The following is a 22,725-nucleotide window of genomic DNA, read 5'->3' as shown; positions in this document are numbered from 1 at the left end:
TTGTATCTAGTTTAAAAGGCTTTTCTGGTGCCTTTGCAATTTTTCAGCTGGGTTGAGAAGATACTCAATGAAATGGTTAAATTTGTATGCGCATAATTCATTTGAAAGATCTGGAATGTATAAACATAGCACTTTTCTTTCTCTCTCACTTTGTTAGGCCCTTTAAAATTTGATCCAAGCCTGGAAGTTTAAAAATCCCATTTTGTGTAATCAGGTTTGGGTTGAACATGATTGCCGAATTATTTTAAATTGAAGACATATGTTTTGGAGGCTAAGCTCTGTATATTATTCCATGATGGTATCCATTAGGTCTTATCCACTGGGGCTATCTTCATTCCTTATGCACTGGGATTAACAAATAATGAAGCATATCTATGTGGACACAGTAAAAAGAATGTGGTACTAGTTAAGAGGGTAAAGTTGGGGAAATTATCTTGCATGCATTTCTTAAGACTTTTCCATCATGTTCTCCTCCCCCACCCCGCCCATTTTTGTGATTGCCTGAAAGCATTGTTTTAACTCAGACATACAGGCATTTGCAAATCTGTGGCACTCGTCCATTTTTTAAACTCGTACTTATTTTTGAATCAACAATTCAACCCTTTTGTCACCTCTAAAAGACTCTCAAGAGTTTCGTGTGCATTTAATCCTTTGTTTGTCATATGCCATTCTTTGATAACATCCACAGGATCTTTATCTTATATTTATTTGTATCCTGCCTTTCTTATTTTTATAATTAATTCAAGGTTCAATGGGTATGTTTTAATGCTGTATTTTTCACAGACAGATGGACCTTTATACAAATAAGGTATATTTCCATTAGTATTACCTTAGATTTGAGGTTGCCATTTTGTAAATATTAGTCTTGGAATGTGGTGACTTAAAGTTTCTCATTTTTTTACCTTTTAACCTTTTTATCTTTTAACAAGGATTCCCTCAATCCCATATTATCAAAGATAAAATAAAAGTAGGCCTCATCAGATGGTAGCATCTAACTGAACTTAGAAGCTAAGCAGGGTGACCCCTGGTTAGAATTTGGATGAGGGAATCAGTTGGAATTTAAGAGCTATTGACTTAGAAGTTTTAAAAACAATCACAGAACACCTAACATTCCTATAGCACTGCTGAAAAAAAACCCTGTATACTATAGACACAATCACAGGGACTTGACTCAAGGTATCTCTACTTTTTGTCTGTTTTTAAACTAGAGATTATCAAAATTTAGAAAGAGAGACTTCCTCATCAAAGCAGTTATCTTTAGAGAAAAGGAGAGATCCTAAATAAAATACTTTTTATTCATATACTTAAAGTCAAAATATCAACCAATATACAGAGGTTTTACTACAACAAAGAAAAAAAATAGTCTAAAACATCATTAGTAGTGATTGGATGAAATAAAGTATCATTAAATTATCACTGGATTTTTCTGTACTTTTAAAATTGTAAACCAGAAACAAAATCTATATTTTTTTTTCAATTGAATTGATTTTCTTCTCCATTATGTAAAGCTTAATTAACATCAAAATAGCCACCAAGTTACCGCTCTACGTCCCTTACTTCTGTTTAGAACAAAAAGTACTAATAACTCACAAATTTTGTTTAAAGACGGTTCCTTGAAGATACCAAAAAAGGGCAATCTATTTATTTGAATTGTCTCAAATAAATAAGAGAAAGACTTCAAGGAGTTCTCCATTCAGGTATGGATAAAACCGTAACCGTTTGTCTTACCTACAACACTTTTCCTGCCCTGAAGGCAATTCTTTATAGGAAACCAATGTATAATTTCACTTCATTTTCTTTTAATGGTGAAATGACAATTATATTAGTATATCATTTCCTATTTTATTATTATATTTTATTACAATTTTCCGTTAATTTGGTGACACGGTGATGACATTTTTATAAATTTTTCCAAGTTTTGTCTTGGAAAAAACTTGTTTTGTCTGGATGCATATAACAGTCTATTCATAAACAGATTTCTTATAAAAAACATTTAGATAAAAATATAACGGGATGTTTATAGCATAAGCTCCCTGATTTACCCCTATTTTTAATTGACCTTAATTTTTTTAAATTAAAGTTGGCATGTTGCAAAACAAAGTACCATTTTCTGTTTGAATGGATTGATATTTTTTTTCTTGGTATCTTCAAGGAAGTTTTGACACCTGGCAAAGAGAATACGACAACTGGCCAACTCACAACAGGACAACTCGTTGTGGGGTAGTTCAATGCAGGACAACTCAAGAGAGGAACAAGCAGAATTACAGCTCACTTCAGCCTCGTGGACTTGTAACTTTAGAAGGTTCAAACCTAAAGCAAGACGCTTCAGTTCACCTGTTCCTCTCTTGAGTTATCACGCACTGAAGTGTCCAACAGCAAGTACTTCTGCAGTGAATTGTCTCACAGCAAATCCACCAGGGTGAGTTGACCAGTGCAAGATGGCTGAGGCAAATCAGCCTGGGTGAGTCAGCTGTGGCAAGTTGTCCTAGACCCCTGACAAATTATTAGACTACACTGCATTGGCTTGGAAAGATTTTGGAAATGGTTTGTCATTGTCTCCTTCCTAGGGCTGAAAGGGAGTGACTGGCCCAAGGTCATTGAGTTGGCTTTGTGCCTAAGGAGAGACTAGAATTCAGGATTTCCCACTGTCTAGTCTGATGCCCTAACCATTACACCAGATTGGCTCTCAAGATGATCTACTATAAAGCTGTAAAGACACATCATTTCCAATCCTTGTTACTGAAGCTATAACTCAGCCATTGGGGCAAACAAATTATGCCAGTATACTTTTTTGCCAGCTTAAGGACTGGAAGAATGCACATTCATGCAGCCATGAGGAAGAGCCCCAAATAGGCTATATGCTTCATAAAATTGAATCGAACATAACTGAAATGTCTATTCCAGAATTATTTCTTACCTATTACAAAGAGCTGTGTTTTATTACTTGTGAAATTCTACAGTTTCCCATATCAGAAGAGTATATCCATAACATGAATTTCTCTTTTCCAAGTTGCTTCTTAGATATGCTAAGACAATTGATAGTTTTTTAGCAAACAGAAATGAATTTATATCTTGCCAATGTCACACCTTTTAAACTATCTGGCAATGTTGCCCTTTCAGAAGAGGAGATTAATTTCTTCACTTCTCCAGCCATGGGTATCTGCAGGACTAAAATAAGGAAAGATAGCATCTGCCACAGTGTGATCAATGCCAATTCAACTATTTTTTTGCGACACCCTGTGGACAACTCTGCCTCTAAGTCTTGTGATGTCCACTAATAATGGATACTTGTTCTCTGCATTTCTGCTCTCCTGTCCACATAAGTCTACAAAAACAGGCTGGAATCTTCCAGCCACTAAACACTCCGGTCACCCAGCACCCAATCATCTTGCATTTTGGTAATAAGTACGCATTTTATTTGCTTCTTGGAAAACATGGCAGGATTATCACTTAACATATCCAGTGTCTCCTCTGCGAGTTCCATGTGAATCATGAATGATGAGAACCAAATTCTTCCCACCCATTGAGATGTTATTGTACTATTTTTATGACAGTCAGTGGTGAGTTAGATAGAAGACAAATGTCTCATCTTTTCAATTTCATCTTTGTAAATGGGAATATTCATATATATATTTCTATTCATTTATTCCTTCTTGTTTTTCTCCCCCCTCTCTGTTATATTCTCATGATTGCCTTTTGGACAAACTATTGCATTTACTATCTTATGGTTTCCTGTGATTCTGATGGGCATGATGAATTTTACTTCTTTATTTTTGTGCTAGATATCTAATTACATATTGCTTCTGCCTTGCAGCACAGGCCTTGTTATATATAGAGAAGGTATTCCAAATTATTGTCTGTGGTTATTTCTTTGATCTTAACTCTGCTACTCTCTGCATATACAATACTTGCACATAAGAATTTCACAGCATGGTTCCAGCAGTGCCTGATCATCTGTAGCTCCCCAAAATTATTGATTGATCCCCAAATAATATTAAAGTTAAAATAATTATTTAATTTACTTTTCATGGTCAAATCTCCCACAACTGCAGACGAGAGAACTACAATCTCCTGAAAATTTGGCATTCCCACATGTAGCCTGTGAGAGTGCAACATTCACTGCATGGCCAATGGAATATATACTCACCGGGAGATTTAACTAAGCATCTTTAAGCTAAGCTTGCTAAAGATATGCTGGATATGTTATGGTAAGAAGATTCAGAAACTAAACTAAACTTGTTGACTTCAAAATAGATGGGTATGCAATACAAGCATGGAATGGAAATATATAAAAATACAAATCACACTAAGGCATAATATAATAAGTTCAGTTTTGGTTTTATATGTTGTGTAAACTCAATAAATTAGGGCTTATTCAACAAACTATAACTTAGTTCCACAGATGATCCTAACCTACAAACTGCTGGTTAAGCTATTTCTTTTTTAAAAACACACACACACAGTAGTTTAGAAGAACTATTTCTTCTAATATTTAGAAATTAAAAATCTCAGATATGTTTATTCCTCTTTGTTTCAAACAATTCTCAAATCACTGCCGCCACCACCACCACAAAAAAAGAACATGGCCTCCATTCAAAAATAAAATCACTCATTGCCAGTGCTTTTTTGGTAAAAAAAAAAAAAGGTCCCAGAACTCACGCACAGCTCTGGCTCCAGTCAAAAGCCCTTTACGGAGTGGGGGGAGGGAACCACTTTAGGGAGCTTCTGAGGTGCAGATCACGTGAGCAGCATCAGCTAACGGATGCCATTGCTGCAGCTTTTGAGAGGGCACTTGTTCGGAGACGGCATGTCTTCTGCCACCTCCTCCTCCTCCATCTCTGATGACACAGAGGCTTCCTCTGGAGCCAGAGTGACCAAGGTGGTGGTGGTGCTGTTTTGGGAGCACGCTTGGTCCCTCAAAGAGATTCTCTCCAGGAGTCAGTCCTGGTCCCTGGTGGCCCACATGGGGGTGAAGACAGGCAGCAGCAGGAAATGGGGAGCCCCATGAACCAAGGCAGAGAAGAGGGTCTGCTTTCATGACCATGGAAGTGTTTCCAGGTTGACCTTTGGTGCCCCCGATTTCTCCAGGCAGGTTCCTTTCACCGAGCCAGAGCTTTACTCGTGGTGGCAGCTTAGAAGGAGCCGGTTCTTCCATTCAAAAAAAGGTGCTGGAATGCCGTTCTATGACAAAAAAATCACTGCTCATTGCTATTAAAACATGTGCAATTCCGCTGAACGTGTACTTGTGCCAAACAGCTCTCGTGGTTCCCCCCTTCCATTCTTTTAATCTTTCTTTTGCTCTCTTTATATCATTAGTAAAGGCTGCTGACAACACTAATAATTGTTTTTTCTTTCCTTTTTTAAAAAGAAAGAAAGAAAGACTTTTTCATTTTTCAGAACATTGATGGGAATAAATTTGTATCTGGAGTGTGTATAATTTATGCTTTGTTTAATTGCTTTTGTGATAGACAGGATTTAAGTTATATATGAAAGGAACTCTTTTTTGATCTTCCTCCAATGCTTAATTATAAGTCCGCTCCAACTAATTTACTTCATGCATCCACAGCTGCTATTCCTTTGTCATCCGTTTATTTTTGTTTTGAAATCTGAATGGCATCGAGGCCTTGCCTGAAAGTCATCAGTCTCAGAACAACTCTCCCAGATGCCTCATTTACAGTATTCATTTCACAAGGTTATTTGGCTGCTTAGCGCCATTTTCCCCCCTTTATTGAGAGAGAGAGAGAGAGAGAGAGAGAATACGAGATGGAGAATGTTACTTTGAAAAACTCTGTGTAGAATATTTGGCTTGTTGCAATCAGCAGATTGTTTGACTTTGTGATACAGAGAACACAGACTGAATGGAGAATAGGGTTGTTTGTAGCTAAACAGTTTGGATGGTGTGTGCCAATTATATATGACAATTTTGTAATTTTTTAATAAAACACTTTTGGAATTTTCAAAGAAGAGGCTTCTTCCTCCTCATCCAAAGGAAATGAGTTAAGGGAGTAGTATAATTTAAGAAAAAGATCTATATAATGTTAATGCTTATAGTGCCATGAAAATGCCAAATGTGTCAGCTTGATCAGCATGTAATTTTCCTAGGAAAATTAGTGGCTAAAATGGTGAAGAGGATGAAAAAAATATGAAAGGAAATGATATGTACACAAGGTATGTGTGTGAGACAGAAATAATAGAAATGAAGACAGGTTGCAAACTGTTATAAGGGCTGGAATTAAAGGGATCCAATATAGGCAAAAATTCCTAATCATTTAATAGGCTGAATTAACATAATCTTCTTGGAAAATTGTAACAGTGATGAATCAAGATCACCTGAACAGTTCAGATGGGCTTCTAGAGTAACTGCAAGGCTGCTCTGAGAAAAACACATACATCATGGGTATCATGACGTATCATAACTTGTATCATGATGTATCATGACTTTTTTTGCCTTTGCAGAACTGGGTTGGGTGTGGCCTAAGCATGATGCATCTGGCCCACGGGCCACCAGTTTGACACCCCTGATCTAAATTAATTTTAATGTATATCAAAGCACATTTTCAGTTATCCAGTTTATTGTATGTTTCCAACCAGGAGGAATACTGCTGGGATTTTCTGCTTAGTAAGTAAAATATCTTAAATTATCTGACTTTCTATCTGTGAAAGTCATGATTAAATATAATTTTGGAAAAGATTTTAACTTATGGCTTGAGTCTATGCTCATTTATTTCCATGTATAAATTAATTTAAGGTAAGAAAGAACTTGTGGAAAATCACTGTATATCAATTGAAATAGCTTCACCAATTTAAAAAATGCACTGAATGATTAAATGTAAAGCAGAATGATAGACTATAGTATTAGTTAGATTTCAAATCACAGAACAGGTTGTATTTTCTATTATGAATTCCACTGATTTAACTAAATCCTGATCAGGAACTTGAGTGCTTTGGCAGAACATGAACACTGAAGATCTTTTAAAGGAAGCAACAAATTTAGTTTAATTGTACCTGATGAATTCACAATCCAGGGATTAGAACTGATGAACAAGACTAAATGTGAAAACTGAAGGTACTTTCTATGGGCATTACCAGATGTGGCTTTAAATCTGCTCACAAAATAGGCTGAGCCCATGACCAATCAATAGTGTTACCAGGTGCTGGTTTCCTCTAGTATGATTATGATTAGTCCAAATATAGGAACTTCCTGCATAGATCCCAAGCCATTTCTGCCAGTGCTCTGTATCTTTAGTACTAGGCTGAACAAACCCTTCAGTTGTTTTGTTGGTATTTAAACCTTGTGAATAGTCAGTATGAGATGACAGTTTAGGATTTCATCCATTTCTAGTAACAGCTAGTTTTCTGAATGTGTGGTTGTATGCAATCTAAAAAGGGGATGCTAAAATTGTTTTGTTCATTATTAATTGCCTTGGCCATTATTGTGTAGGAAGACAGGATGGGAGGGTAGTGCAAAATCAGCAAGGTTATAATATTGTGGCTATACTTGCGAATATACAGTAATTTGCAGTCTGCCGCTGCAAATTATCATGTAAAGACTTCCTCCTTATTCATTAGCAAGCAATTCTGCTTGAACCACTTGAGGTAGCACATTTTTCATCTTGGTGGTGCCCATGGAATTACTTTAGCTTATCCCATGATATAAAAATGTCCATCAGGCTACTATTAAAGATTAGCCTGACAGGTTGCAGTTGTCCTTACTCTTTTTTCAAGTGTCTTCTTGCCTCTTTCTGTGTAATTTCGGAATCTCTTCTGCCCTTGATTGTGAACGTTTCGCTCTCTTTAATGGCAGGCTCTCTGTCCCCTCTCTATTAATTGCTGCTCTGTCTCCTGATCTAATCACAGTGGCAGGAAGTAGCTAGGATGCTGAAGAATTGCCTATTGGAACCATAGATTGGGAAATAACATATGTCTGCAGCTTCTAATGTTAATGAAGACAACTTTATCACAATGGTCCCATACAAATGCAAATGTATGCAGATTGTTTACTTAGACAAGAGCTTTCATGCATCAATCTCCTCTTCTCCCTCCCCTTTTTTCTCCTTCTCCGGGAAGAGAGATTGTTGTTATTCCAGTCATATCACCCCTGATTTTATTATCTCTCATAGCCATAAAAGTGACAAGAAAATGGATTTTTTCCTCCAGACAAGATTCTTCTGTTCCTGGTGTACTTTCATGCATTGAACTAAAAAATACTGACACTATCAGATAGTTCATAGACTTCTCCTTAATTAAATAAGGAGCCAGGGTTTTTGAAAAAAGAAATATGTTTCTGTATCCTTTTTAAATATAAGCATAGCCTGATACTTAGGAAAGAAGGGTAACAGTTGAGGATTTGGTTAGTGGCTTTAACACATCATGTATTTAAAGTAGGGAAAAGAGGTCATACCTTTCCCATAAGGACATTATACCTTTTCATATTTATCTTTACTGATACCTGTAATATTTGTAGAATAAATCATTTATTATTATATGCAATAACATTGAGGTTTTTTATATATAGACATTCTGGAAAAGACTCCAGGTAAAAAAGGTAAACCTAATGGATAATTTTGGAAGATTCATTTGATTTTGATTTTTTTTCAGAACATCACAATTTGTGTTTTCTCTTTTGTCTTGAATCACTAGTTCAATCAAACTATCTTGTGTATAAAAGCGTAAACAGCTTTACCATGGTGAGCAAATCCCTTTGTTTCTATGAACCAGGGTTCAGTAGTACATATTTTCCACTAGATGTTTGTAGAAACCATCTAATGCACCAGTAGGTGACATTGTCCTTCTTGTCTCCATGTTGTGACATTATTTCATATTATCTACATATTTCTATGCTTGGAATTAAAACTCCTATTAGGAAACATGACAATGTAAAAATAGTATTTTACATATCTGTATCTTATTGGGCATTGGTTTATAAATCTTGTACTATAATTGTGAGAATTCAGTGATGATTATTATAAATGCAAGGAATTTGTGAGTGAAAGAAACAACCAGTTTCAATGCCTTGTAAGAAGCTATTTGAATAAAACAGGTTTCTATTCCACTGGAACATTTGATTGATTGCACATAAACATGCTTTCTTTTTTTTCAAGTAATTTCAGTGTTGGCTGAAAGTGTTGCGAGTTTTCATTCTGCTAAGGGAAACAGTTGATGCTCATTTTTGCTCATAATTTCTATGAATGAATTGTCAACATCTCTCAAGAGAATCAGGAAAAAGAAATTTGTTCAGACTGTGGGAAGGGATTGTCATTGCCTGTAGATAACATCAGACCCCAAGCATGATGCCCACGTGCATCACAGTATTCAGCAGGTCCTACTTTACTCCTTTACAACTTACCTTCTCTACTTTTGTACACTGTGGAGGGCAGTGTTTGAATTGAATTGAAGCATGAAGATGGCATGTGGGAATACATAGCAACTACCTCAAATATAATCTGAAATCCCAGGGAAATACATAGAAAACAAATATATGGCCAGAGTTATGTCAGGAAGTGTGCCCATTTATTAAGGTAGTAAAAAAGAATCAGTGAAGCTAAAAGGAGTAGAATCCCACTAGTTTGCTTTCTGATAATAGCTGTGTTGTGATTAGCCAACGACTCCATAGCAGCCATTTTTGGAAAAAATGTATGCAACATGTTTTAAAAATTCCAGATGTACCCATGGGCACAAACTCAGGACCGCTGAGTTTAAAGGACTACATTCTGACACAGTAAATACAGCTTCTTATTCCAAAACAGCCTTGGAAATGACACAGATCCCAGGAGGATCTATGATAAACAGTTATGTTTCATTGGAAGGAGGTACTCCAGGAAAACAAAAAAAAAAGGCAAAATGTGATATAATAAGGCAGGGGAAGAGAAATTAACCTCAATAAATATTCATCTAAGGAAAGATAAATGGCTTTCTTTAAAAACATCAGGACCATATTCTGCTTTGCAAATTTCATAAAACTGTTATTTAGCTTAAATTAAATGACAAATGTTCAGGGAGGAAACCTTTCTGCTTTGATGTAGTTCCAGAATAATGCTTCATCTTGTGTCTTAAAGCCTCGATTTACTAGACCACAATCTGTCTGAATTTCTTATATTAATGAAGCTGAATTTGGATAGCATTGTATTTTCTTAATTATCCAACTGTAGGGGTTGGGTTATTTATTCTTCAGAACTGGGAACTTTGCTTGCACAACTTGTAAATTTCAAGCAGAAAACCACGTAAATTTCAGTCAGTCTGGCCAATTAAAACCAGCAGAAGGGAATTTTACAACACAGTTCTGTTCTGTTAGATATATTTATTAGTAAAGTGGAAATTATAGTTTAATACTTCCATGAAAAATAGGGATGATTGGGTCCAGTTTTTGTGCAGCTTAAATAAAATAATATATATGAGTATATATAGATAATGCTATTTAGTTAAAACATCAACTGCTTAGATTTATTTTATGTCAACTTACTTGCACATGTATATTTGTACTGCTAAAGGCCAAGTAATAGCTGTATAGTCTTACAGCAAATTCTATTTAGCATTGTGGTCCATGAATTCTTATAACCATTTATATCTAAATCCAGTTTTGAAACTGCATAAAGGTAAGATGGGTATTTCCTACACCCTTTTCCAAAGCCACATTTCCATCTCTTGAAAAAAAAAGTTTTCTTAAATATATGCAGAAATTGTAGACTTCAAGCAATATTCAACAGATGGATACAATTATTTTCTTGGAGAAAAAAATATACTTAATTGCAGCAATATTTCAGCAATTAGTCTTTAAAAAGAGAATGCACATGTTACCATTTTTCTTAAATAATATCTCCCCACAAATCATATATTTATAGTTCACTGCTTCTGGTTAGACTGCACACCACTCTAATTTGTTTTCATAGAATCAAAGGATTATGGAGCTGGAAGGGATTATTAGACCATCAAGTTCAACCTCCTACTCTATGAAGAGATCTCCGAATCTTATTTTACTCAGAAATCTCACAAGCTGCTGCTGATATGAAGGCATCTAAATATTTAATGTGTTTACATAAAATATCCTTTCTCCAAAATAGTCCGTATCAAAAGAGAAATGAGGGAAGAATTATTCAATCATTTAATTTTTAAAAATATGTTTTCCAGGCTTCTGTTTTCAAGTTTCCTGTCAATAGGATTAGTCTAAAGTAACTTAGCATATCCATGACTTAAATTTGATTTAGTACAATTTCTTTCTTTGCCTTATACTTTATTTTGCTCTTCAGAATGATATCAAATCTGCTAGGACCACCACACTAAAGAGACATCCAGAAAAAGTGGTGTCCATAAATACTCCACATTTTCTTCTGAGTGGATTTATCCATGACCATAAAATTGGTCAAAATATATCTCAAAATAATATTTTAAACAATAGGATCCAGGATCAAATTTAAAAAGAGATCTCATGTAAATATGTTCTTTGCCTTCTTCATGTGTGTAATGAATTGCATGCAAAAAAGTATAAATTTAAAAGAAGCATATGAATTCTTGTCATGGATACACATAAATATTCACAGAGACATATAGACATCACACATATCACACGCACACAAACACAGACATGCACAAACAGAGTGCTAATGGCTAGAATTGCTATGCTTGACTCTCAGTGGCACCACTGGTAAGTCTGCTTTAAAAATCAAGCAATGCCTGGAGGTTGCCCAAAGCTACAGATGCCACCTTTAATATACCAAACTGTCAAGAATTTGTTCTTTGTCATAAAAGAAGCATGGGGCTATGCTTTAATTTTCTTCAGTGGCCTCTGTCAGGTAATTTTTTATTTTTTTTTATTTTAATTCCATTTATATCCCGCCCTTCTCCGAAGACTCAGGGCGGCTTACAAGCTTAGCAGTAGCCTTCATTCTATGTATATGCCTGCTTATTAGGGCTTTCATACACCCCCCAAGCGGCATTATTACAAAGTCAGCTTATTGCCCCCAACAATCTGGGTCCTCATTTTACCTACCTCGGAAGGATGGAAGGCTGAGTCAACCTTGAGCCTGGTGGGATGCGAACCTGCACTAATTGCAGGCAGCTGGTGTTACTTAAGGAGGCATTAGCCCACTGCTCCACCAAGCTTCTTAGCCATAAATAGCCATAAATACTGTCCCAAATCATTAAGTCACAACCAGAAAGGTGATCTTGCCCAGCTCCCAATCAGACAGCCATCTGGAAGATGAAAGAATCCTATCCCCAGTTTGGAAAGATCCAGACTGTAATTTGTAATAACATTCTTAGTAGGCTGTTGCAACGATATTAACCAGAGACTGATCTCTTTAACTAAAGGAAGCGCTATTGTTTGAGAGGTCGAAAGAATTCCTTGAACACATAACATGCTACAGGCTTTTAAAATTTGCAAGTCCCAGTAGCTTTTTTACAAATGCTACCTTCTTCAATGGGCACCAGAGATCCAGTCATGATAAGAGATATAAACAAAGCAGTTGTTAAGTGTCAGTATCCTACCTAATGATGAATCTATATTTTCTAACTCATAGAGCATACGGATGATCATAATAATATATTATGGTTGAAAGACATATTTCTGCTATAGAAGCATGTTTGTTGTACAGTAAATGATACAAACCTGCTTGTAGCTGAAGGATTACCATTTGTCAAGGACCTCACAAAACAGCTGAATTGGAACCAGACAAAAAGAGTGGATTATACAACAGACAATTTGTAAAATATTCTTACATGTTCTTTTTCTTGGTGAACTAATACTTCAGATGTAATAACTCTTACATCTTCCTTTAAAACTATATGATATTTGAACATATTTTTAGAAATTTGCTTTCTCAGATTTTACATCTACACAAAGTCATTCTTGATAGGTGATAAATGATGTAGATTAAAATAATTCTGAAGTACTAAACAGAGGTTAGGCTTAGTTCTAAAGTTTAGCCCACAAAACATTTTCTTTGGGTGGTAGTTTTAATAGTGTGGGCATCTTAGATCAAAGTGATAATATAGGTTTTGTATCTCAGCCATTATATTTCAATGGGGAGCATATCTTTATAGATCTTCACTTCTGTATTAAATGGGATCATACTGAAAAATTAGAGGGCTGATAAGATTCCAGGTAGATCAAAACTAGGAAACTGGGACTAGTATTCATTTTGCAGGTTGGGGCAAAAGGTGAGAAAAAGGAACATTGTAAAATGTAGTACATTGTAGTACATTAAAATCCTATGTTCAAAGAATTTATCTTTACCAACAACTCTCTGTGGTAGTGGAACATGGATGTGAATACTCATAATAATAACTTTGGAGGGGAGGTAAATGCTGGCCATCTAAAATAATATTCATTACCTCTAACCTGAGGTTTAGTGTTGCTTTAAATAAGACAATAAGATAAAAATGGGTAACTATTTGGAGTAGAGGGACGCGGTGGCTCAGTGGGTTAGGATGCTGAGCTTGTCAATCAGAAGGTCGGCAGTTTGGTGGGTTGAATCCAGAGTGCCGTGTAGCAGAGTGAGTGCCTGTTACTCGTCCCAGCTTCTGCCAACCTAGCAGTTCGAAAGCACATAAAAATGCAAGTAGAAAAATAGGGACCACTACGGTGGGAAGGTAACAGTGTTCCATGTGCCTTTGGCATCTAGTCATGCCGGCCACATGACCATGGAGACGTCCTCGGACAAGTGTTGGCTGTTCGGCTTTGAAATGGAGATGAGCACCGGCCCCTAGAGTTGGAAATGACTAGCATGCATGTGCGGGTGAAACTTTATCTATTTGGAGTAGTAAGCAAGCTTGCAAAAAGAAGAAGCAAAATAAACATTTAGATGAATAAACAATTTAAGGAATACATCTGCAAGAGGTGGATGAGAATTTGTTTTAACACCAGAGTTACAACAAAATATGACTTAGCACCTTACTGATCTGAAATTCAGGATCCTATTAATGCATAGTCAAGTGTCAGTGTCACCATCTTAACCTATGCTTGGAAACAACCTACATTTTTTTCCAAAGACATTTCAGTGATTGAAGCTAACCATCCACCTCATCCATTGTTCTCTCTTTTTTGCTTGCAAATATCTGCCAAGTAAAGTAATTTTTCAGAGATGAATAGAATTTGTACAAGCTCTGAACACGTTGTACAACATCCTTCTCCAATATGACACACTTCAATTGTATTGGACGTCTACTGTCATAATACCTAGATAGGATGATCAAGACCTGGAGAATTTAGGAGATGAAGTTCAATACATCTCTATGGAATCAAAATAAAAAAAGCTGATACAAAGTGAATGCTATTATGTACAGTTATTTATACCAATTGGTCCACTGGTACATTTAACCATTGGTGCATTTAACTATTGGTGCATTTAGTCTAATATTCTTCCAAAGTTCCAAATAACATGAGCTTGAAATTGTAATTCCAAGATATCTAAGAGGATGTCACATTGAAGAAGACTGGCCAACTCTGATAAATAAGTTCAGATACATTATTCAGATACATTATTTTTCTGGCATTCTAGGCTGATGCCAGGATTAAACAAGGAACAGGAAAACATTTTTTTTAAAAAAAATTGAAAGAAAGAAATAGGTGAAATTGATCAGAGTTAACTCAGCATGTGGTCCTCATTGGAATTACATCTACATGGAGGGAAATATGTAGTGTGGTGCCCCAGGGCTCTGTTCTGGGCCCAGTGCTCATCAACATCTTCATCAATGACTTAGATGAGGGGATAGATGGGGAACTCATCAAATTTGCAGACAACACCAAGCTGGCAGGAATAGCCAACATTCCAGAAGATAGATACAGAAGGATCTGGACAGACTTGAACATTGGGTGCTATCTAACAAAATGAAATCAGTGGTGAAAAAATAAGGTTCTACATTTAGGCAAGAAAAAACTAAATGCACAGGTACAGTATAGGTGGTACCTTGCTTGAGAGGGATCTCGGAGTCCTAGTGGACAATCACTTAAATATGAGCCAGCAGTGTGCTGCAGTTGGCAAAAAAGCCAATACAGTGCTAGGCTGCATTAACAGAGGGATAGAATAAAGATCACATGAAGTATTAATACCACTTTATAATTTATTTATTTATTTTTATTTTTATTACATTTATATCCCGCCCTTCTCCGAAGACTCAGGGCAGCTTACAAGCTTAGCAGTAATGCCTTGGTAAGGCCACACTTGGAATACTGCAACCAGTTTTGGTCACCACGATGTAAAAAAATGTTGAGACTCTAGAAAGAGTACAGAGAAGAGCAATAAAGATTATTAGGAGGCTGGAGGTTAAAACATGAATGGTTGCTGGAATTGGGTATGTCTAGTTTAATGAAGAGAAGGACGAGGGGGTGACATGATAGCAGTGTTCCAATATCTCATGGGCTGCCACAAAGAAGAGGGAGTCAAGATATTCTTCAAAGCACCTGAAGGCAAGACAAAAAGCAATCAATGGAAACTAATCAAAGAGAGAAACAACCTAGAACTAAGGAGAAACTTCCTGACAGTTAGAACAATTAACCGGTGGAACAACCTGCCTCCAGAAGTGGTGAATGCTCCAACACTGGAAGTTTTTAAGAAACTGTCTGAAATGGTATATTTTTAACAGATGCCTAGAGTCTCTCTCTCTCTCTCTCTCTCTCTCTCTCTCTCTCTCTCTCTCTCTCTCTCTCTCTCTCTCTCTCTCTCTCTCTCTCTGTGTGTGTGTGTGTGTGTGTGTGTGTGTTTGAGTGTGTCTGTTAGTTACTGATTCAGGATGCGCAAAGAAGTAAGATGGGTCTTACCATTACCTTAGATTGATCATTCCTGCAGATATATACTGAAAACTTGAAAAACAGTGTCTACTATTTAGAGCAGTTCTGACTAAAGTGGTTAGGACTGTAGATAATCTAACTACCGGTACCACCTCTGTTCAAATATCCAAATTTCACATCTTTTATCTTACTGTCAAGAGAAGTATTGGGTATTCTCTAATTAAATTTAATAATGAACTTAACATGAATTGTACCTAGAGAAGCTGCTCTTCTCTTACTTATTTACTTACTTATTTATTTATATCCCACTTTTCTTATTGTTTACAAATACCTCAAGGTAATGAACATATCCAGCATACCTTTTCCCTCCGATTTTCCCAACAACTATCCGTGAGGCAAGTTGGGTAAGTTGGGCTGAGAGAGAACGATTGGTCCAAAGTCACCCAGCTTGCTTTCATGCCTAAAGTGGGATTAGAACTCACACACTCTCCTGCTTTTTAATCTGGTGCCTTAACCACTAGACCAAACTGTTTCTCTTTTGGAATTCTTCTCATTCTGGAACGCTTCCTAGATATATAAAGATATAGTTCTTAAATATAGATTAATATTTAAATGCTGATTATGACATTGATTATGACATTTCTAATTATGTAGCCAAACTCACTCACAATACAATTTAAATTCAGCAATTCTTTTGCCATTAATATATATGATATCCTGCTTGCAATAAGTGATGTTTCAGCAACTGTCACTTAGTTGCTAGTTCTGTTCCCATTAAACCTTCTCTTTCCACTTTATTTTCTTATTTTTCAAGGAGAATGAATAGGAATCAATGACATTCTTGTGTGTGTGAATTTATCAGTCACATGTAGTCAATCTATAGATAAATTTTAAATGAATTTAACTTATGAACGTATTTTACAGGAATAGTTAATTGAATCAAGATTGACTTGAATGAATATAAATTTATTCTACTGAATTAGTGCTCTCATTTCTTCAGTTCTCTCCTGATCGGATTAATTCTCACTAAACAGGAGGTCTACAATGATTTCCTAGTATAGCCCATTAATTAGTTCACTCAACCAAACAAACAAACCAGTTCCTGTGGATTAATTTACAAGAAGAAATAAAATCACTTTTGCTGACTAGCTATCTTTCTTTTATTTATTTGAAAGGCTAAATTAATATTACATATAAACTTATTGATAAGGTCTATCAACCAATTGGGCAACTGACAGTTCCAGATTTTTTTTTAAGTTCAGTTAGCTGACAATACAAAGAAAATGGGGGAAATATGTGTGCAGTAACCAGAGCATTGCACATGCCAACTGGAAGAAGCTTCTCATATTATGATGTTGGGCAGGGCTTAAATATTAGTCAAAGGAATCACAGCATATTAAAAGTTGGATGAAATTTATAATATTGACATTGTGCATGTTAAAACTTGATGGGAAGCAATGTAGCAACAATGTGTTCTTGGGATGCAATAAAGTTTAAGGCAACCTGATTTCTTACCAGCTCCATGGGGGAAGCACAACATATGTATGTGTTCATTTATAAGCAGCCTAGAACCTTTTTCAGATATGATCATGACTGAACAGAGGAAAAGAGAAAGCTATTCGGAAGAATTAGTATTGAAACAAAATCTTGGAAATGTTTAGTTTTAAAAACAATTGGAAGAAGAAATTAGAGAAATATATATAATGATCCACAGTATTAAGAAAATGGATCAGAGGCATTTTTCCCCTTTTCCAGAATACTAGTGTTAAGAATAAAGGTAAAGGTAAAGATTCCCCCGCACATGCGTGCTAGTCATTTCCGACTCTAGGGGCCGGTGCTCATCTCCGTTTCAAAGCCGAAGAGCCAGCGCTTGTCCGAGGACGTCTCCGTGGTCATGTGGCCGGCATGACTAGATGCCAAAGGCGCATGGAATGCTGTTACCTTCCCACCAGAGTGGTCCCTATTTTTCTACTTGCATTTTTATGTGCTTTCGAACTGCTAGGTTGGCAGAAGCTGGGACAAGTAACAGGTGCTCACTCTGTTATGCGGCACTTGGGATTCAACCCGCCAAACTGCTGACCTTCTGATCGACAAGCTCAGCGTCCTAACCCACTGAGCCACCGCGTCCCTAGTGTTAAGAATCATGAAGATAAATATTAAGAGATTCAGAACAGACAAAAAAAAAGAATTCTTTGTGTCTGGCAAAACTCAGCTATGAATTTTTCTTTCTCAGCTTGTGATAATGATCACCAACCTGGGCAATTTTAAAAAGATAACAAGCCAAATTCACAGAGGACAAAGTTGCTAAAAGTATTGATGGTTATATGCCCTCTATAAAAACAATAATACTGTTTCTGATTAAGTGCTGCTAGGAATACCAGTGTAGCAGAAGGATATTATGTTTAGCTTTCACTTGTGGGACTTTCTAAAGATGAGTGATGAGATTAGATAAATTTTTGTCCATCACTGTTCTTCTTATATTCTTATTATTCTTATTGGAATATACAGATGTAAGCATATACACCAAAATGCTTATGGAGCCAGATACAAGAAAAAATGAATATGTGCATTATTTTTTATACCACAGTTCTGTAAATATCTATCTAGAAGAGAGCTCCACCTATTTCAATAGGATATACTCTCAGGTAAGGATATGTAAAATTCCTCTTTTCTTTCTAAAGAATTACCTTAAACTTCCCATTGCCATTTAAGTACAATGTATCCTGATCAGTAACTGACCTAACTCTTTCCCACTTGTACTTACAAATGTCAAACACAGTACAAAAAGCATATTCTCTTTCACTGAACATCACTCCTTTAATAATCCTGAATTTTCAGGAGTCATTTAAAAGAACCCATAATTGGTTTTAGGCTTTAAACTGGAAACTTTCACCTATTTCTACTGTAATGACGTTGTTCTGATACACAGCTTTATATTTACATTGACTGAAAATATTTTGAGGATAAGTTTGTCTTGCAACCGAGAAGCTGTGCTCTGCTAATATTTTGAAAACTTCTTTGTAATTATTCTGGCTGAAATTATAACACACAATCTAACTTAAGAAGGAATACAAAATTTATATTCATCCACGAGGCAAGCTAAACACAAATGAAAACTGTGTTTAGGAATAACACATATTTAGAGAATAAGAAATGTAACGATATCTGTTCTACAATTTGAATAGTATAGATACTGGTTTTCCAGCTAGAATATGACTATGTCTATGAAAAATTCAATCATTTTATAGCAAAGCAAAGGGTAAAGCATTCTTCATTTTCTCCAGTTAGAAAGCTATTTGTTTATAAAAGTACTCCCTTTTAACTTTATATAATTCTTATTGAAAAACTTGTTTTATTTTTAAATGGTGCAATTTTCATTTGGTTAAAGCAAAAATCACAATTGCATTCACATCACTGAAGCTTTCTACTTTTCATGTTACACTAATGAAGTCATTAAATTACAAGGCCAGAGGCCCCAATTCACAGAGAATAATACTGGTTTATTATTTCTAATCTTATTAAGCTTGAAAATGGTCTTGAGATATAATGTCAGCTCGTAATGGCTAAAGTATTGATTATATTAACCTTGAGCTCATGGATAATTCACAGGCCATTTCATTTAATTCCTATAATTTTTAAATTTATCTGATCCAATTTCTTCAGGGCAAACAATCCTAAATTATATTCATAAATAATGTAAATGTATTGATTATACAGTGGTATTTTCCTGGATTCCTTAGAAAACTGTTTTGCATAACCATTTTAAAAAGTGTGAAAGAAACAAACATTTTTAGAAAACATGTTGTATTGATCCAATAGCAGCCTAATGTAACATTCCATACTGGGAAATATGTCTCCAGCAATCATAAATGAATTTCATACTGGAAAATGCAGCAAACGCTCATAAAGAAATATATTACCAAATGGTATTAACTACTGATGGATAATTACAGTATTTCCCCAAAAGGAAGATAACATTTTCCCCAAAATAATTAACTTTGTGTGGGGGTTGTCTAGTATATGCAGAACAGACTACTTAAAGAAAGCATATGCTATTAATATAGATGGTCTTCACTATTTTTGCCCTTCAGATATATTCTTTAGTCAGCTGTAAATATGGTTTTAGCTACAGCAGGCAACCATAGGGAAATCTGGTGATTACACAGGAATTGGTGGTCTGGGTTTTCTAAATTAAAGGCCATTTCCCTTTTGGCTAAGTACAATCAGTTTTAGTCCTACAATCCTCTAAGACTAAGTATAAAATACCATGTTGAAAAGACTACCCCCTCATTATGTATATTCTAGTGGATGTTTTCAGGAATTGGTAATACAGAACGAGGCCATATACAGGCCTCATCTTTATTCCAGCCTGGTTACAAAATTCATTTCAAAAACGAATGTAGTCTTTCTTAACACCTGCTTTGTGAGGAGGAAAAGAAAGCCAAGTGAGAAAGTGTCAGTAAGAGATTAAGGATAGGTGTAATGATTCCCTAGAGTCTGAATATGCCATCTTAACTGTTATGCTACATTGGTTCTTCTTTTGCTAGAAATTGTCTAGGGAATATGCTGCACAATGTCATTCTTAAAATGCTTTGGGAAAACAAAGGGAAAATAAATCATTTACCAACAAAATAAAACTTCAACACTGATGATGGTAGAAAACAATGAGATGCTTATCCCCCAACTAATTTATATATACAACTATTGTTATCTCAGAATCAGAATCTCAGAGTAAGAATAGAGCTTGAAGGAGACCTTTGAAGTCTTCTATCAGGAGACCCTATATTACCATGTTTCCCTGAAAGTAAGACCTACCCCAAAAATAAGCCCTAGCTTGATTTTGGGGGACCTAATATAAGTCCTACTCCAAAAATAAGCCCTAGTTTGGGGGCAAGGCGTATACCTAAAAATCAAGCTGGGGCGGGGTGGGGAGGTGGAGCTGCAGCCAGGCCTCCCATGCCCTGACACCTGTCATGCAGTTGCTTGAGTTCTTCTGAGTCTGCTTGTGGCCACACACCACGTGGTGCACCATGCTGCTGCCATTGCTCACGCTGCAAGGCTCATTATACTAATCATGCCACTGCTCGCACTACAAGGTACCAATAACGAGCAGTGGCAGAGATGCGATTGGCACATCAAGCCTCGTGGTGCGAGTGGCAGCAGTGGGGCAATCGGCACAATGAGCCTCATGGTGTGAGCAGTGGCAGCAGCCATGTAGCACGTGGCCACAAGTAGCCATCGAAGAAATCAGGCAGTGGTGCAATAGTTATCAGGGCATGGGAAGCCTGGCTGCAGTGGTCCTAAGGTAAGTGGGTGCAGAGTGTGTGGGGCAGCTCTACCTCCCACCCCCAATCTAGTTTGATTTTTAGGTATATGCCTTGCCCCAAAGCTTATTTTTTGAGTAGGGCTTATATTAGGTCCACCCCCAAAAATCAAGCTAGGGCTTATTTTTGGGGTAGTTCTTACATTTGGGAAAGTAAGTACTTTCTTGTCCTGCCCTGTGGTGTTTGGGGGAAAAAGTTGACCCCCTCATCTTCATAATAACCTCTCAAATACTGGAATAACTGCTATCATGTCCCCCCAGTCCTTCTTTTCTCTAGACTAGCCAAACCCAAATTCATATGTTCTTCATATGTTTTAGTCTCCAAGTTTTTAATCATCTTAATTGTTTTTCATTGCACTTTTTCAAGGTCTCTGTATCTTTTTTGTAACAAGGTGACCAAAACTAGATGCAGTATTCCAGGTGTGGCCTTACTAATGCTTTAAAAAGCAGTGCTTATACTTCACGTGATTTTGATCCTATGTCTCTGTTTATACAATCAAGGATTGTTGTTGTGATTCAGGGTCAGCCTGTGGGGTCGGCAGTTGGGTCGGACGATTCAGAGGAGGAGGAGGGGGGTGTTGGAGAGGTTGCTGATGGTGTTGGAGAGCTTGCTGATGAGAGCCCTCAGCCAGGCCCCTCCCACCTGGTTACGACGCAGACCCAGTTGTGTGAGCCTGACAGCGTGGATGAAGATGACCCATAGCTGGCCCTGTTTAAGGACGCCCGACGCAGGAGGCAGTCAATTAGGAGTAAACAGAGGAAGTCAATTGGGCACCTCGGAAGGAGGCAGAGAGAAGCCACGCCCTGAACTGTTTAAAAGGGGAATGCGTGGGAGGGCTGGTTTGCTGAAGGCAACCTGTTCTGTACCAGCCTGCTACCGGCCCTGCAGAAAAGGCAACCCCTTTATAAACGGCAAGAGGCTGGAATGACGTCTGCCAAATTTATTACTACAAAAAACAAACAAGACACGAACCAAGATACAGGAGCTTTGAAACACTATCTGAGCGGTTGCTTTCAGCAAACCAGCCCTCCCCACACATTCCCTTTATAAAGAGTTCAGGGCGTGGCCTCTCTCTGCCTCCTTCCGAGAAGCCCCACAGCCTTCCTCTGTTTACTCCTACTTGACTGCCTCCTGCGTCGGGCGTCCTTGAACAGGGCCAGCTGTGGGTCATCTTCATCCACACTGTCAGGCTCACACAGCTGGGTCTCCATGGTGACCAAGTGGGAAGGGCCTGCCTGAGGGCTATCATCAGCAAGATCTTCAACCCCCTCAGCAAGGTCTTCAACACTCCCCTCCTCCTCTGAGTCGTCCGACCCAACTGCCGAACCCACAGGCTGACTCTGAATCACAACACAACCGTTTGAATAGCTCCTGTTTCATGGTTCGTGTCTTGTTTTTGCTCTGTTTGCTTTTGTGTCCATAAATTTGGCAGGCTTAGTTCCAGCCTCTTGCCTTCTTGTAAAAGGGGTTGTAGGCTGGTACAGAACAGTTGTATTAGTTTTTTGGGCTACTGTCACACACTGCTGGCTCATATTTAAGTGATCGTCCACTAGGACTCCAAAGTCCCTCTCACAGTTAATGTTTTTTCGCCCAATCTTTACTCATACCTTTTGTTTTTCCTGCCTACATGTAAAACCTTGCTTTTATCCACATTAAATTTCATTTTGTTGGATAGAACCC

The sequence above is a fragment of the Vipera berus genome, assembly GCF_964194415.1.
Source record: "Vipera berus genome assembly, chromosome: Z".
NCBI classification, from domain to species: domain Eukaryota; kingdom Metazoa; phylum Chordata; class Lepidosauria; order Squamata; family Viperidae; genus Vipera; species Vipera berus.
This window is presented reverse-complemented; position numbering follows the sequence as displayed.